The sequence below is a fragment of the Eubalaena glacialis genome, chromosome 9 (assembly GCF_028564815.1).
Source record: "Eubalaena glacialis isolate mEubGla1 chromosome 9, mEubGla1.1.hap2.+ XY, whole genome shotgun sequence".
Classification (NCBI taxonomy): Eukaryota; Metazoa; Chordata; class Mammalia; order Artiodactyla; family Balaenidae; genus Eubalaena; species Eubalaena glacialis.
In genome coordinates this window covers 98,932,118-98,949,664 of record NC_083724.1, presented here as the reverse complement: position 1 = coordinate 98,949,664, position 17,547 = coordinate 98,932,118, and the positions used below count along the sequence as shown (strand labels likewise).

General features: G+C 50.6%; 2 pseudogenes; one reads left to right on the top strand and one right to left on the bottom strand.

Annotated features, from left to right (window-relative positions):
• Positions 1–221: 221 nt before the first annotated feature.
• LOC133097370 (NUT family member 2G-like) lies at positions 222–7,783 on the bottom strand (annotated as a pseudogene).
• Positions 7,784–8,273: 490 nt separating this feature from the next.
• LOC133097369 (RNA transcription, translation and transport factor protein-like) lies at positions 8,274–17,141 on the top strand (annotated as a pseudogene).
• The last annotated feature ends 406 nt before the right edge of the window (positions 17,142–17,547 follow it).

Sequence of the window (17,547 nt, the reverse complement as noted above, 5' to 3'; positions counted from 1 at the left end):
TTCACAATTTACATACATCACTCCGAAGGTCCTGCCCACACCCACCTCCCCCACCTCCCTAACCCCCCACAATCCCACTCCCCCTCCCCGCCCTGGTGGTCCTGCCCTCCCTCCCTTCCCCCCACATCATCCAGGATCAGCACTGGGGTGAGGAGGAGCCCCTAGGCTCCCCTGGGGGCCACCCTGGGGGGCTCGCCCTGGAGGGCCGGCCCGGCTGTTCCCTACTGGCTGCAGTGCTTCCTCTTCCTCTTCCTCCTCTTCCCTGTGACAAACGGGTCACGCTTTCTCTTTCTCGGCTGTGAGGGGCGAGCCAGCCCCAGAGCCAAGGCTGGCCTCGCAGAGACCCCGTGGCCAGCCCCGGGGATGGGCAGCTTCTCAGCAGCGGCTGGGCGCCCACACAGAGCCCGCTTCCTCGACTTGGGAGCGGCTGGTGGAGCTGGGCGGAGGCCTCTTCTCTGAGGGGAGGGGGCCTGGGGAGCACTCTGGGCCCCCCAACCTCCAGAGGAGGCCACGCCTGAGGCAGGGGCAGGACTCTGGGACAGCCCGCAAGGCAGCAGGCTCTGCGGAGGGGCCAAGAGGAAGGCCAGGCTGGGGAGCTCCTCCTCGTCCTCACTGGACGCGTCCCTGGGCCCTCGGACTTCCCGAACAGGAGAGGTCTCTCTGAGAACAGACGCATCCCTCGGTCCCAGTAGAGGGCCAGTGCGCCTTTGACCCTGGGGAGGGGAGGGCCGTCCGGCCCGGAATGGAGAGACCTCCTGACGTCCTCGAGAGGAAACAAAGACTTTGGGCCCGAACAGGCCAGTGTCTGCTCCGATGGGCCTATGAAGAGCCTCAAAATCAATCTCTGGTGGGCAGGCTTCATCACTGACCCTTAGATGGCGGTCTTGGTCGTGCCTCTGGGCACCTTGGCCAGCGTGGGACTCAGAAGGACTTGAGCCCATTCCGGGTGCACTGTGGCTCGGGGCTGCCGGCCCACCCTCGTCCTCTTTCAAGGCCAGGAGTCATTTCTGCACCAGCTGGTAGGAGGGAGGAGGACAGTGACGGCTCCACACGCACGTGTGAGAGGAGGAGCACTGGGCAGTGGGACAATGGCCCTGGCGGGGAGGAGGGGATGGGTGACCCCAGGACTAGACTCCAAATACAGACACGGTGGCATTCCTGCCATCCTCCTGCACATTATTCCCAGCTTTGTGTCCTTCCCTCCGCTCCCGGCTCCCCATCCTCTCCTTCCTATCACCCTGCACTACACCCACCCCAGAGAGGGCCCTTCCCCATGCCAGGCCTCCGAGGCAGGGAAGGGATGCACAGAGCCATGTGGGCCTCCTGTTCTGGGGCCCTACCTCTCCCCTGCTCACTGGGGTCCCTCCGTGCCCTGGTCTTCCTGGGTGTCCCTTGTCTCCCCTGTTCTACCTGCGATCCCTCCCTCCTCTGGCTCCCCTGGGCCACCTGGTTTCCCCTGTCCCCTGGATCCCCTGGGGTCCCCCCTCCCCTGGAGTCCCCTGGCTCCCTAAGTATCCCTCTCCCTCTCCTGGCTCACTTCTTCAGGGGTGAGTCCTTCCTCCTGCTCCAGCTCCTCAGCAAGGGCCAAGAGATCCAGCTGTGGGTCTGGGGAAAACAATTCTGCCAGGAATCGAGGGTGAATGACTGCCTCCACCTCGGACAGAAAGAAGAGGCTGTGAGCATCCTTGGCCAGGAGTGGCCTGTGACACAAGAAGACCAGGAGGGAAAGTGAAAAGCAGAGACCCACCTCCACTCTCCTCCACAAGGCGGGGATGGTCAGCACACACACACACACACACACAAACATGCACATACACAGTCACACACAAAAGAGCACATATACAGATGCACATACACAGACACACAAAGGCATACACACAGACACAAACATATACACACATACATCTGCGTAAACCTCCCCTAACACCAGGCTCAGGAACAAGGAGCTGAGCTTAAGTCCCATCGGCCTGAGCAGAACCCAGACCTTGGGTGCTGAGAGTTCCATGCCCTGGCATCTTGTAGACCCCAGGCTCCAGGCCCAGCCTACCTTGGTGACAGAGTCTTCCTGGGAACGCAGCTCGTCAATGTAGCTCAAGAGACCCGGGTCCGAGTAGGTGTCGTCCTCTTCCTGCTTCAGCTCATTTCCGTCCTCTCCACATTCTGCATCTGACTCGCCTGTGGCTGAGTGGACGGGCCCCACCAGCGCCTCCATCATGTCCACATACTCCCTCACAGCCTCAGGGGGAATCTCCTTGGGTGTCTTGGGCTCCGGGGTCCGCTGGGATTTGTGTGGCTTCGGGTGCGAGGGCTGGGCCCTGGGGCCGGACATCCTGGGAGCACAGGCTGAGGCAGAGCAGGAGGAAGGGAAGGAAGGTGAGGGACTCCCGGTCCACCTCCTGACCACCGAGCGCACGTTGGTGAGGGCATTCTTTGGGGGACATTGATGTGGGTGTGGGAGGGGTCAGGACCATCTGAAGCCTCATGCACAGTTGGAGAGGGGAGGTTAGGGGGTCATCTAAGAGAGTCACAAGTAAGGAAGTGGGGAACCTCCAATTTTCTAGGGGTCTCCCCATCAAGCCTACTTCTTAGGCAGACTTAGTGTGGGGTCCTTTGACAGGGAGGTGTGAGAGGAGTTACAAAACTGACCAAGTCAATACCCCGTAGTGACAAAGGGCAGCTGAGACCCCACCTCCCCACCCCCCGCCTCGGTGGCTGTTTTGGTTGAAAGACCAATGCCCCTGTGTTGAAGGAAAAGGATCCACATGGGGACAGTGGCCAACCCTAGGCCCCTGTTACCTGTGCCTTCAACTCCAGTGGGAACCTGGGTGCCTGGCTGAAGGCCCACTTTCGGGGCTGGGGACCCCCGAGGATCTAGCTCCGTTGGGGCTGGAGGAGGCAGGTCCTGCGCGCGCTGCATCCACTGCAAATTCTGAATCTGCATCTCCTCCTCGGCCGCAAATTCCATGAACCTGGGGGGTGACCGAGGCACAGGCCACCCTGAGAAAAAGGCCTGGGTTCTGGACCCAACAAAGGCAGCCAAGAATGAGGCATTGGGAGAGGATGTGCCTTGGGGCCGTCAAGGCCCTGTGAGGTGCTGTCCACAGCAGAGAGCTGCTCCTGGAAGTGATAACAAGATCTGGGACCCTTCCTGCCTCACCAGCACTGGAGGGCATTCAACAGCATAGACCCAGGTCGCTGAATTGAACCAGGTCAACGGGACACATGGCTGACCCAGGGGGCACCCTCCTCATGCCCCCCGTCCCCATCCAGAACCACATGAAGGGCTGACAGCCAGAGGCTGGAACAGGCATGTGTTCCCCACAGGGGTCCTTGCCCGAATCCAGGATCCTGGGCTAGGACTGAGAGTCCTGGAACATAGACCTGGAGACAGGGCCCAGGAGAGGCTGGACGATGTGGATGCTGAGCTTAGAGGAGAGGCCTTCCTTTCCTCTGAGAGGCGCTCGTTTGTTTGGTTTTCTTTCTTAAACCAAGGGGATTACCATGGAGCAAACACTGGAAGGGCCGGAGACCCTTGGGCTGACGACAGCTGGCTTCCCCAGCCTCTTCAGGGATGCCAGGGTACCCACTCAGGGCACTTTTCATGAGGAGAGGTGGTCCCAAATCTATGTCAGTGGCCGCCAGCCACCCACCACTAAGGAAGCAGCAGGCTGGTGGGTGGAGCTCTTTTCCTGGCCCAGCCCATATGGCCGGAGTTGGACCCCTACTGGACTCACAGCTTCACCCTGCCCCGTCCTGAGACCTTCATGTCAAGGCAAGGGTAGGTCAAAATCAGGGGAGGGCAGAGCTCCTGGTGGAGGAAGGATGAAGACCCAAACTCTCAAGGTGAGGGAGGGGTTTCTGGAGGACAGTAGGGCCCCTGGGCTGCGGGGACCCTGTGCTGGGTGACAGCCCTTCTCCTCTGTCCTCTCTGATGAGCACCCCCACGGCCAGACCCTGCCCTCACCCACTCGCCTCACCCTCCACGCAGCCCCTGGGCCCAGGACGCTGACTCACTTTTCCGCCATCTCGTAGTAGATCATCCGGTCAAAGTTGCTTCTGCGCCGCCATTCCTGCACGGCCCTCCACAGTCCCTCCTCCTGTGTCATGGTGGGCTTCAGGCCGGCCAGGGATCGAAGCACTGGGCTGTAAGCCCTCGGGGTCAGTCTCCGGGCCCAGCCCAGCCCCCACCTGCCTGACCCCACCCGCCAATGTGGACCACACATCACTGAACACAGCATGACTGAGCAACAGGAGGGTGAGAGGCGGGGGTCTGGGAGGGCAAAGACAAGCCTTCCCGGCCACTGCTGTCACCGCCTCACACTCACTCAAGGATGACCATCCACTCCCAGGCTACAGCTGGGACATTGTGCCTTGGGGAGCTCTTTTCCTTTTCAAGGCTGCATTTTCATAATAAAGATCACTATCATCAATGAGGCGTGGCATGTGCCAAGCAATCTGCTAACACTTCATAGATTAGCCCAAGGAGTCTTCTGCACAGTCCTCTGAGTGAAGTGTAATTGTCCCTTTTTACGAGGGACCGGAGGTTTAGGATGGAAATGCCTGCCAGGCTCACAACTCTAGTGGGAGAGAGCCCACGCCCTTAGGAGAGCTCTACCATCACCCTGTTCCTAGTGGAATTCTCCACAACGAAGTGGAGGCATGCATAAAGCGCTCTCCTGGGTCCCGCGCTCCTCCCCCTCCTCTGAAGTGACCTCCCCTGGCCATGTACACTCAAGTCCTGTATGAAAGGAGACGGCACCACAGGAGAGTGCGGCATCCACTCCTTGGCGCCTCACCTTACACCACGACCCTCTCTGACTGCAAGTCTTCAGTCCATATTACCATGAGAATCATGGAAGAGCAAGCTGGCTAGACTCACAGGGTGGTGGGGCCAGTTGAGATGGGGCACATTTCAGTCATGATGTCATGGGCTGGCAGGCCCACCCATGTGACCGACAATGTGCCTTCTCATAGCATGGACATCACCCTCACACCTTCCTTCCAGTATCCCTAGAAACCTAACGTGCGAGTCCATCCCCAGTTCCTCTTTATCTAAAAGCTCCAATAAGCCCAGGATCCCCTGAGCGTTCACTCACATGAGAAAGCAGGAATAAGCTTCTGCATCAGGACTCAGGCGAAAGTGTCTCCAGGCCAGGGGCTTGATGTGCTGCCAACGTAGGAAGTTACTGTACTCGCTCTGGGGGTTAGAGGAGCCATCCAGCGAGGCGTTGGACTGGTTGGTGGCCAGGCGGCCCTCCCTGGAAGTGCCATGTGGCCATGGCCCAGAGTTCACTGGGCGAATGATAGGGGCCAGCTGGGCAGCTGGTGGTGGAGCTTGAGGAGGAAAGCCTGCGGTCCAGCCTCCCTTGCCAGCCTGACTAACTCCAACAGCTGGAGCAGTCACAACGGTCTCCATCACAGGGGTTGCTAAGAATACGGGTGCAGGACATGCAGCACTCCTGCTGAGGGCCCCTGGAGCGCTCCAGTTGAGGGGGGCCTGAGTAACAACAAAGGTCTGAGTCTGGGGGGCCTCCACTGGCCTCCCTTGTGACCTGACTTGGACAGTGAGGTTGCAAGCCCCAGGGGCACTGGGGCCACGGCCACCATTAGCCACCAAAGGCGTCCTGGGGAAAGCTGGCAGCAGCAGGCTGCTTCCAGGAGGGAATGCTGGGGTGATGGGAGGTGGCAGGTGCTGCTGCCAGGGTGGCCGGTGCTGGGCGCCAGGAATGGGTGGAGGGAAGGGCACTGCCGTGAAAGCAGACAAGGAGGCACTGGGGTTCATGGTCACATCTGCTCCCAGCACTGGAGATGCTGTTGAGACAAAGGAAAGGAGTGAATGGAGGAGGAGAATGGGCAAGTGGGACTGAGGCTTTCTGTGGCATCAGAGTGTAAATCTCCACAGGTGAGGGACACTTGGACAAGGGAAACTGTGCAGCGTGCAAATGTCTTCAAGTGATTTTCATGCCCTGACCTCCAGTTGAGAATTATTCCACTGGTGACCCCGCGCCCATCCACCAAGGTCCCTGACCCCTGTCTGCCGAGAAGAAATCGCCTCAGCAAGCACTGACTTGGAGAGCCTCCCTGAGGCACCCCCTGGCACCTAAGCCTCACAGGCTGTCTCCCAAGACCTGGAACTGGGTGGACATCCGCTCTGTAGGAAATGCCCCTCAGCCGGCGTACTAGCAGGTACGGACCTCCTCCAAGGTAAGTTCTAGGCACCCAAAGGCCCTTTGTGGACAGGTATTGTGTAAAATATTAGGGCCCCACCTCCTCCTCAGTCCTCCTTTTCCTGATGCTCAGTATAAATCCCCTCTTTCTTTCCTAGCCTCACAAAACAAAACAAAATGCTGGAAAATATCTCTCTAATGGAATCCTGACACAAACCCATAACACTGGCCCAGAATGCACCTGCATCTCAGAACAACCCACAGCAGACACGTAACATGGGCCAGGTCCTGCCACCCCCTCCCCAGTGCCCAGAGTCACTGTCATCACTCAGGAGTTCTGTTCCTAGGAGGCGGGGGTGGGGGGGGGTGGTGCATGAGAAGTAGGCACGTGTTCCTTAGATTCTGTCATTTCACAGCCAGTGATGGCTGCAGAGGATTAAACAAGGGCCAAGGAATTGTCATGTTACATTGGTCATGGGAGTACAGACCGCCTGTGGTCCTTCCCCTTCCAGCTCCCAATAACGGAAAGACAATCTGAGAAGCAGGCATAAGCCAGTTGCCATGGCGATCAAGTTGTCTGGAACACATCCCTGTTCAGGAGAACAAGGTACACACCACGGTGCACCTAATTAATCAGAACAGGTGTCATAGGACGTTTAATAATAACACAGAAGATCGTCTTCCTGACCCTGGGCTACACTCCTTCCCCCTTTAAAAGAGGAAGCAGCCTTCACAGACATTCCACCCGAAACAACCCCACTCCACATCTGTTCCCTGTCCATGAAGGAGTGACATGAAATATGAACAAACTCTTCCTCTCAAGGCAGCCTGAGAGTCCACCATGAGATACTGGACGAGATGAAGTAGGTCTGAAGTACTGCGATTCCACAAAAGGAAGAACAATTCAGAGCAACTCAGGAACCTGAGCCCTCTCTTGGCTGAAGTTACACGGTTGCCCATCCCCTGTTGAATCCAAAGCAACAGTTGCCTGAACTGAGAAGTGAGCTCTGGGCTGGGAGGAGTGGATGAGGTGTGGGCTGCGGCAGTTAGAGTAACCTCCTGCCTAGCTCTCGGAGAGGATACTTCACTGCAGGTGTGGCCACACACAGCCCCATTGAATAGTTTTCTCACCAAGACCATCTCTCCCCACGGCCCCCTTAGATACAGTATGCTCCTGTTCAAATCCCTTAGAAAGATATGGTGAGGCAAGTTTCAGGTGCCTCAGGAACACAATACAGGTCTAGGCTTTCCTCATGACCCTCCCTGTGTCACCACGAGGACATCACACACATCCTTACACACACGTTTCAAAGTGGCTTGTCTCCCTTCTAGAAAGAATCAACCTGCCTGCTGCCATCCTTTCTCCATAGCCAGGGCAATTCCTCTTGATCCACCTCCAATGACCTCTCCTCCCCAGTGCAGTCTCAGGTTTCTTCAGGCTCCCCAGTCTCCCCAGGTGAAATGTCTTTGTGTGTCCAGTGCTCTCTTCTCCCTCTACTTCAGTCCAACTATGTGCCCACAGTGAAGTGTCACGTGTGAACCCGAAGGATGTGAGGGATGGCAGGGTCTCTGAGAACACACCCCCAGCCTATAGGCTTACCTCCTTCTGAAGCCATCCTGCAGGCTTGGGCACGGACTACTGCTGCCTGGTAGCCTCAATGAGAAAAGTCAAGACCAGGACCCAGAGAGTGACCTGCTTCAGCAAATGCTCAGGATCCAAGTGAAGGAGGGACAGGTTTGAATCTAAACATTCTGCAGTGGGGGAGGGGCAGAGGGCACGTGGGTCTGGGTAGGGTGGGGGTGGGGAGACATTCCACGAGGGCTCTGGCAGGTAGGCAAGAACCGGAAGTTCCTTCCACCTCACACAGTGGCAACACAATTGGCGTGTGCCTCTTTACGCAGTTTATAGACTGTTTTTGTGATTCACGGCACCGAGGTTGGACTTGACGGTCCCTTCCTTTCACTTCTTTTTCCATCCACCTAGTTTTGTGTCCCTCAACACACTCTGCTTCCTACCTGGCTCTTGACTTACTTCAACAGAGACTAGACTTTCTGAACAAAATTCAGAACTGTTAGTCTGATAAACACTTGGGTATTTATGGCCACATGGAACTGAGTATTTGAAATTAGGATTGTCTCAGCAGATCCAGTGTCTTTGACTGCTGTATGTACATCACTCCTAAGGGAGTGGTCCTTGTGCTCCAACCAACATCCAGCAGGACCAGCCTTACTAATGATCCTTTGTGCTGGAAAGCCCCCGTCCATCAAAAAACCGTCATGCAGCCCCCATGTCCAAGACCAGAATTCACTAAATGTCTTTCTCATAGTATTCCATGGTTGTTAAAGATTTAGTTTTTTACCTTTTAAATGATTTTAGTATAATATTTTAAACGAGTAAAACCTTCTCATGGTTCAAAATTAAATTGTGCAAAATGGAATATGCAGTGGCGAGTCCTCCTCCCACCTCTTTCCCCTGTCAACCCAATCCTCTTTCCCGGAGGAAACCAGTGTTACCTGTTTCATTAAAATCTTTCCAGAGATACGTCATGCAACTAAAAACGAAGGCAATCTGTTTTCATTTTTAAAAATGCCTTCATTTTTTTTTCTAGTTGAAAATTCATATATGTTCTAATATATCTGAGGATATTTCCAATGATTGTACGGGTATCGTGGCTCCTCTGTTTCTGCACTAGATACCTAGAACAAGAATTTCTACAGTCTCTTAAATTTCAAAGTACCTGAAAGAATAGGGTGGCTCGATCTAGCAAAGAAAAATAACAAATGCCTAACTGAATTTGATTTTTGAATTTCACATAAACAATGAATTTGTTTTTAGTACAACTTTGTCCCATGCAATATTTTGGACATACTTTTACTGCAAATTCTTTCCCTGTTTATCTGAAATTTACATTTAACTCGAAATCTGTATTTTGTCTGGCAACACTACCAAGAAAGTATAAACATACCAAGCTAGTATTAGTCACTCATCCTTATGAGAAAGAGAACTTGGAGTAAAGAGACTCAAGTGTGCATCTTGGCTCCAACAGAAAACACAATTGTAAACATACATAAAATCTGCAGGCTCTTTGGATGAAATGGATTTGGAAGACCCATCATATAGCACTGAACATCTTGGCTTAGTAGGGGTAAGGACAGAAGTAAGGAACAAGAAGGCAGGAAATCTTTTTCTCTTTCCTTATGTTAAAGGGACTAAACATCCTAGAGCCCTGGTTTTTCTAGGTGTTAAAAATCCACTACCCATGAAATGGATGTGCACCTTGACACAATGCCAAGCGTTTATCTACCAGTTACCAATCCCCATTCAGACAAACCCACTTCCATCTAAATCCTAGCCTGCAAGCCCTGCTTACAAGTTTGTTAATTTCCTGTCTGCATTTCATACCCTTGCTCTTTAGAATCTAGGCCTCATCATTGCATATGGTCCCATCTGCACGGGAATCATGGTAGCATTCCTTTTAAAAAACTTGTTTGATTATTTTTTTCATATTGAGAATCCATGTCAGTCAGTTTAACACTATCAAAATGATATGAAAGAGTATTTGTGTTTTGTGTTGTGAGAAGAGAGGACTGTTAGGAAACTTGTCAAGGGAGATGAAGGCTGAAAACCTCAGAGGATTACAACCCAACCTCTTGGGAGACGAGATTCACTCACTGCTGTAGCAGCAGTAGAACTCCTACTGATTGTGGGGTGTTGGGGAAGGAAACAGAGGTTTAGAAAGACTGTTCCACAGTGTGAAAAAGACTCCTGTTGGTGCTTAAGACGTTCCTTGCCCCTTGTCAGGAAAAATTGACTCAGAAGAAGATGAGAAGATAAGGTGAGAATATTTCAAGCAATATCATGGTGAACTTTATATCTAAAGAAACTCCTGTTGGGGACTGAAAAAAATAAACAATTTGGGAATATCGGTCAGTACTGGAGCTTTCATAATGAAGGAAAACTTAAATGATTGTCAACCAATAACTTCACACTAGAGGGATGGTGAGGCAAAATATTGTACCCAGGCACTCAAGAAAGGCAGGCTTCCTTGTTGCTTCCTCCCCTTGTTCAGTCATTGAACCAATTATTTACAAGATTCTCACTCATAATTCTGATACAGTATTTGAAGGAGTCTTCTCAAGGCCACTGATACAAAAATTGCATTGTGCAAAAATTAGCCAGTCCCAATTCTGCAATCACTTTTGTACCACTTCAAAATCCTACACCCCAGAGACACAGATAATCAAATTAGCCCAAATGTAATTTGGGAAGACCAGTCACAGAAGGGAGTCTCTAAAAGTCCTTTGGATCATGATCTCTGACTATTCCTGCACAGAGGCTGGGGGCAGGCATTGACTACTGAGAAAAAACAACTCTGGACATGCATCACAAGCCTCAGAAGACAGTTCATCTTCCACTCAATCACGAAACATTAAAGAAACGAAGAGATACCATGTTTGTGTCTTGTGGAGTTTTCAATTCTGTGCACTTGGAGGCGCTTAGTGCTGTTAGATGTGAGGGGTCTTCAGAGGCATCCTGTTGAGTGAGAAATGCTCTAATCTTGCAATTGACCAGAAAGAGGATCTGATGATTGAAGTTTCTTTGGGAAGTATTACAAAGTCAGGTCAGTAAGTTGATCCCGCTACTATTTTTGTTGTTGTTGTTGTTGTTTTTATTGCCAACTGAAATTCTGCAAGATATTACAAAAAAGGAGGGAGGGAAAGTAAAATAGTTCCCATACTACCTGCTGTGTTGAAATTGGCCCAGATTGTCAAGTCTTTCTTAAAGTTATTAAAAAAAAGACAAAACCGTACAAAGGAAACACCTGTGAATCAACATTTATTGAAAAACCTCCATGTATTAAATACACTGAGAAAAAATATTCTACTAGAGTAAATGCGTTTGGAAAAACTCTAGGAACGGAGTCAGGAGACAGTATCTTAAGAGTGTTTCCCAGGTCTGAATTCTTTGCTAGAATTGTTCTTTAACGGAAACTTCAGGCTTGCTAGGAAAAAGGACCTACTGTTTTTTGAAAGGCATAAACAAGAACCAAGGAACTGCAGTCCAAAGGGCATGAAAGCACTTGCCCCAATTTGAGGCTACTGTGCTTAGAGCGGAGCTCTCCAGAACTCTTTGTAGCTAAGTGCATGCGTTTCACGTGTGCAATATAAAAATCACGAGTGCACATCTCACAAGAGCTGGTTTTAAGAAGAGACCGTCACGAAGGTTCCCGGCGAGGAGCGTCGCCAGAGATGCTCCGCAGCGTGCCCGACCCTGCATTTCTCTCCTCTCTTGCAGAGACCTCCTGGAACAGCTCCCCGCGCGCCCCTCGCCTGCACGCCTGCGCACGCCCACTGGGGCGGGGCTCTCGGGCACGCGGATCACCGTCCTCCAAACGCTCCCGGCGTCTGTTGGGGCAGTCGGCTCCGGAAGACAGGAGCGCATGCGCGAGCGCGGAGGGTGGGGCCCCAACGGCCGTCCGGTGGGGGCGGGGCCTGTCATGGCGGCCTCGAGTCAATTCTAGGAGCCCTGAGGTAAGGGGTACGGGGACTTTTCACCCCTCAGGTGTCACGGCTCTGCGCTGTTGTTCACCCTGTGGGTTATTTGTGCCCTTGTCCGTGTAAGGAGACTCCCCACAATGTGGATTCACGCCCCCATAGAGCTCGATTCCCTTGAGGGGTTTACCCCAGGGTTATTGGCACCACTGGGGAGCCGGCTGCATGAAGGGTTCAGTGATTGCGGGGCCTACAGTGGGGGGTAAATAGTGTGTGCGAGCTATTAAACAGGTGCCGTTCTAGTCTGCGCGTTCTGAAGAGTACAAAAGCTAGAGGGAGGTCTTGCGAGTTGAAAACCCTCATCTGGTTCCAAAGGTGTAGCTTAGGTCACTGGAATATGAGTGAAGATCTAGCGAACATCCTCACAGCTTCACTAGTAACTTTTTAACATAAAAATATCAATCAACACTTATGTTCAAACTGTACTCTTTTGTCAATGAGAGGAGTAAGTTTGCTGAATCTAACAATAAGCATTTATTCGTAGTCTGATACTCTCAAATCATGCCGGAATTGCAAGCATAGTTTGGCTGGTGATGCAAGAGTTCAGCAAAAATCAACGAAAGCATTAGGTAAGAATCAATTCGGTATATAGAATTTACAGTGAAGAATAGTGTACATTTTAAGTTATTTGTAAATTATGTGCACACATCCATTATATCCTTAAAATTAATTAAATGGTATATATCTCCACACTTCTTTAGGGAGTGCTGATTCAGGTTATTAAGGCTTTGCTTGATAACACACCACTGCAGGTGCGTATGGGGCTTAAGGTAGTTTATGTTTGTATTCTGGGGTTGTGAAAGTACTGTGTGGTGTGTTTGTAGTGTGAATTACATATATGTGCGTTTGTGGCTTGTTGGAGTTCAGTGTCTGTATTTAAGGATATTAAGAAGTTACATCCTTGTTTTTGGCAATTGGGGTGTTTATGTGTATCTGGAAGTGTCATGTTGTATATGCGTATTTGTAGATCTTCCAGGGATTGTAGGACCTCATGGGCAGTGGGTGGTTTTATGTATATCATTATTTGGGAGTCTATTGGGAATGTGTTTCCATGAATTCCTGGCGTGAGGTTTATTTGTGTATTTATGGAGTTGGTGAGAATCTGAGTAGTGTATTTGTATTTGTGGGTTGGTGATGTCTGTGTGGATATTTGGGGTTAAGTGGAAGACATGAGTGTGTTTTTGTGAGAGTGGATGTATTTGAGTTTATGTAGAGGGTTTGAGATGTAATTCAGATGTAGTCAAGTTGTTTGGGTTATGTATTTGTAGTGTAAGACTTTGGGAATGTGCGTTTATTTGTGTGTTTTCTCCCAGCATGTTAGAAATGCGTGTCTGATGGTGGGTCCCTGCAGCCACGGGTGGAGGCAACCAGGAGGCTCAGTGGTCTTGAGCGGGTGGTGGCACCCCTCTCCAGCCTCGGTTTCCGCACTTGCAAGGTGAGGACGGGCAGATGAGTGAATGAATGTGGTAGTCTCTGCTCAAAGGATTAGAGGATGGAAAGAAGGGGAGGAGGGAGGGAGGGAGGGACACAGAGAAGGAGGGAAGGAAGAAGGTGGAAGGAAGGAGGGAGGGAAGGGAGGAAAGATGAATAGGCAAAAAGACAGGATCACAATCTGTTAAGGATAAACTAGGAAGTTGCCCCCGTATGGTCAGCTGTGAAACCCTGGACAGGTTCACTGACCTTTCTGAGCTCTCCTTGTTGACCTGCAGGATGGAAACTATAATAATAGAGGGGAAGATAGCTTATCCTGGATTCCCAACACCTGGAGCTCCCAGACCCGGCACTGTTCTGGCACTTTTCTTGGCTGTGCACTTTAAGAAGCACACCGTGGTGCTCAGTGCCCGGTCATGGTCAGCTCGTGATATACACCCCGCTGTGCTGGGCTCCTCAGGGTGGGGAGGTGCTGCCTCTATCTGACTTCACCCTAACCTCACTGCGGATCAGCAGTTCAGTCGCAGGGCCAATTATAAAACAGTGTTTATTTGTTATTTAGTTGAATAAATTAATCTACTCTGAGGTACTGTGGGTACCTCTGGAGATATTTTTTGAATGCATGCATGTTGTGCATGACAGAGAAAATCAACATCATCTGGTCCAGCCCCCAGCTGATACAGGAAGCCCCTCCCCAGGACCTGAGGGGTGACAGCCAGCCCTGCTGGCATCTCTCCAGGATGGGAGCACACGGCCTTCAAGATGCCCAGACTTACTGCACACCTGATGTTCCTGTGCTGTAACTGCCCTGGGACAGCCAAGCAGGGTCCCAGAAACAGTGAATATCCCCACCCCACCTACATAGCCGGGCCCCCGGCTGTGCTCCTGTCTGCCACATTGCAGTTTTCCATCACATCCCCCCACCTAGCCCCAGAGAAAGAATCACAGTGCGAAATGAATGAGGACATGAATTTGACAGAAAGCTGAAAATATGTGGAAACTGGGCAGAAATGTTTAAGAATGCCCTGGGTTGGGGGGCCAGAGTTGCAAGGACATGACCAACCCTCAGCCACCACATATCACACTGAGCAAGAAGGTCTTTTTTTAATTGAGACATCACTTGCATACCATAAAATTCCCCTTTTAAAGTGTACAATTCAGTGGTTGTTAGCACATTCACGGACTTATGCAACCATCACCACTAATCCAGAATGTTCTCGTCACCCCCAAAGAATACCCCGCCCTCCCGACTGAAGCAGGAAGCACGATGGCCTTCAACTACCACCACCTACCTCTTCTACTGAAGAGATGAAACAAAATTTAGAAACGATGTTTGCATTGAAGACCAGAAAAGTAGACACTACAAGACTGAAGACAGAGGTAATCTAAGAAACATCCACAGCAGTGACCAGCCCAAGTTCTTTGAAAAGTATCTCAGAGATGTCAACTGTTCTTTCAAGATTCAAGATGGACAAGAAGCAATTGACTGGTTTCTTGGTTTAGCTGTTAGTCTTGAATATGGAGATAATGCTGAAAACTACAAGGATTTGGTACCCGATAATGCAAAAAATGCTGACAATGCAACTAAAAATGCAGAGCCCATGATCAATTTGGATGTAAATAATCCTAATTTTAGGGCTGGTGTCATGGTCCAGGCTAACTTTCAGAGTCAGCTCATGGTGGTTACCTGGCAGTACTTCAGGCAATTAGCATTTTGGTCCAGGAGCCCTGACACAGGATGCAGTTGCTAGCACAAACCCAGCAGAAGAGGGCTTGCCTGTTGGTTTAGACAAGTATATTCTTGGTTTTGACACAAGAGATGTGGTTCTTAATGAAGCTGCTCAAATTCTGCACTTGCTGCATATAGACGAGCTCAGAGAGCTGCAGACAAAAATTCATGCAGCCAGAGTGGCTGTTCAGGTGATTACTGCTGATCCAAAGACAGACCACAGACTGGAGAAAGTTGGAAGATGAACATTTTAGAATTTTAGCTTCCCCCTTACCTAGTACTCTCTGGCATATATTTGGAAATCAAATATCACATTTTCAATGGAAGAATCCCAGAAATTTGACTGTGTTCTAGAGAGCTACCATCATTGCCTTTTCTTTAATAAAGTTTGGGAAAGTGGAAAACAAAAAATAGATCCTGTACCCATCAGGCAATCACTCACCACTCAGGGCCCCCCAGACCTTGACAACCACGAATCTACTTTCTGTCTCTGGATCTGCCTATTCAGGACATTTTATATAAATAGAATCACACCATACATGACCTTCTGTGCCTGGCTTCCTGCACTCAGCATGTTTTCCAGATTCATCCACATTGTAGCATGTACTGGCACTTCACCCCTTTTATGGCTGATTAATATTCCATTGTTTGGATATACCACATTTTGTTTAATCCATCATCCAATGGTGTACGTTTGGGTTGTTTCTGTTTTTTGGCTATTATGAACATTCGTGTACACGTTTTTGTATATATCTAAGTGGAGTTGCTGGGTCGTAAGGTAATTCTGTGTTAACTGTTTGAGGAACCACCAAACTGTTCTCCACAGTGGCTGCACCATTTTACTTTCCCACCAGCAGTGTATGAGAGCTCCAATTTCTCCACATCCTCACCAACACTTATTTTCCATTTTTTCTATTCTAACCATCCCAATGGGTGTGAGGTGGTATCTCACTGTGGTTTTGATTAACATTTGTGATGTTGAGCATACGTTCATGTGCTTACTGACCATTTGCATATCTTCTTGGGAGAAATGTCTATTCAAGTCCTTTGCCCATTTTTGAATCGGGTTGTTTGTCTTTTTGTGGTTGAGTTTTGGGAGGTCTCTACATATTCTGGACACTAGACCCTTGTCAGATCTGTGAATTGCCAATATTTTCTCCCATTCTGTGGGTGGTCTTTTCACTCCCTTAATAGTGTCCTTTGATTCCAAAAGTGTTTAATTTTGATGAAGTGTATCTGTTTTTCCCTTGGTTGCCTGTGCCCAACAAAACCTTTGACTAAATTCTCCACACTCCTCAGACAAAGTCCTGTGCCCTCTCCCTGCTCAGTCTCCTGGACAGCAGGTCCATTCTCAGACCCTGGTGCGCTGCGCCCCCTGGTGGCGCCTGGCCATTCAGGACACGTGGGCGATCCAAGCAGCAAAGCACAATCAGGCTCTGAGGGCATCAACGTTAGATGTGACAAAGCAACATCTATGCTCAAGGCTACTTTCTTCCTCTGGGAAGAGAGAAAGAGGAAAACATTGCCGCTTCCCAGTCCCAGGCACAGCTGACCACTGGTCATCTCTCTTTGTATCCTGCCCACTATACTGTGAGGTGAAGATTCCAGTCCCCACTCTACAGAGGAGGAAGCTGAGGTTTGGGGAAGTGCAGTAAGTGCCCAAGGTCCAGAGTTACTGATGGAGCTTCAGGGATGAGCTGACTCTTTCATTTATTCTTTCAACAAATATTTGTGAGGATGCATCCCCACAAAGACCCCAGCTGAGCCCTGGCCAACTCAGTCAGGGACAGACTTAACAGGATTAATGCCATAGGGAACTTCAGGCCAGGACCCCGAGGATCCTGGCCCAGGGTCTGGGGTCAGCGTTTGGTGGGGAGCGTGGGAGAAGGGATGTCATTGTTCCCAGGCTGGTAGCCCAGAGCTGAATGCTGACTGAAGAAACCCTGAGAGGGAGATGTCAGAGGCCTCATTGGTCCTGCTCCTGCTGTGAGTGGAACCTATTGCCCACGGAGCTCCTGAGTCCCCCGAGAGCCGGCCAGGTGGGCCTCATCACCCGACAGAAAAGTCAAGAAAAAGTGCAAAGTGCAGGATGGTGAGAATGTGGCCCTGCCCTCATCTGTGTGTATGGACAAAGAACCTTGGTCTGTGTCTGCTTCACTCCTTCCCAACAAGAGATTCCAGAAGGAAACCCAAGGCAGTGGTTTCCTGGGTGTGGGGACCCTGAGCAGGTGGGGGCAGGCATGAGGGGAGGCCTTCTTAAAATGCCTGAGTCACTTGAATATGACTTTTCAAAAAATAAACTAAAAATAAAAAAGAATGATCAAAGTGTCCTAGAATTGATTGAGGTGGTGGATACACAATTCTGAATATACTAAAACCACTTTAAGTGGGTAAAATATATGGGGTGTGGATTCTTTCTCAAGCAAGCTGTTCAAAAAGGGGAAATTTTCTGTGGTCCTGAATGTTCTCCGTGAAATGGTGGGAAGGACAGTGCGAGTAGTGGGCTTCCACTGGCACAGACGGGCTGGGGCACCTCCACGCATAGATGTATTTGCAGGCTCAGGACCCCCGAGGGGTGGCTGAAGCACAGATTCCTGGCTCTCTCCCAGACCGTCCGACTCAGCAAGTCTGGAACAGGGGCCTAAGAATCTGCATTTCTGAAGTTTC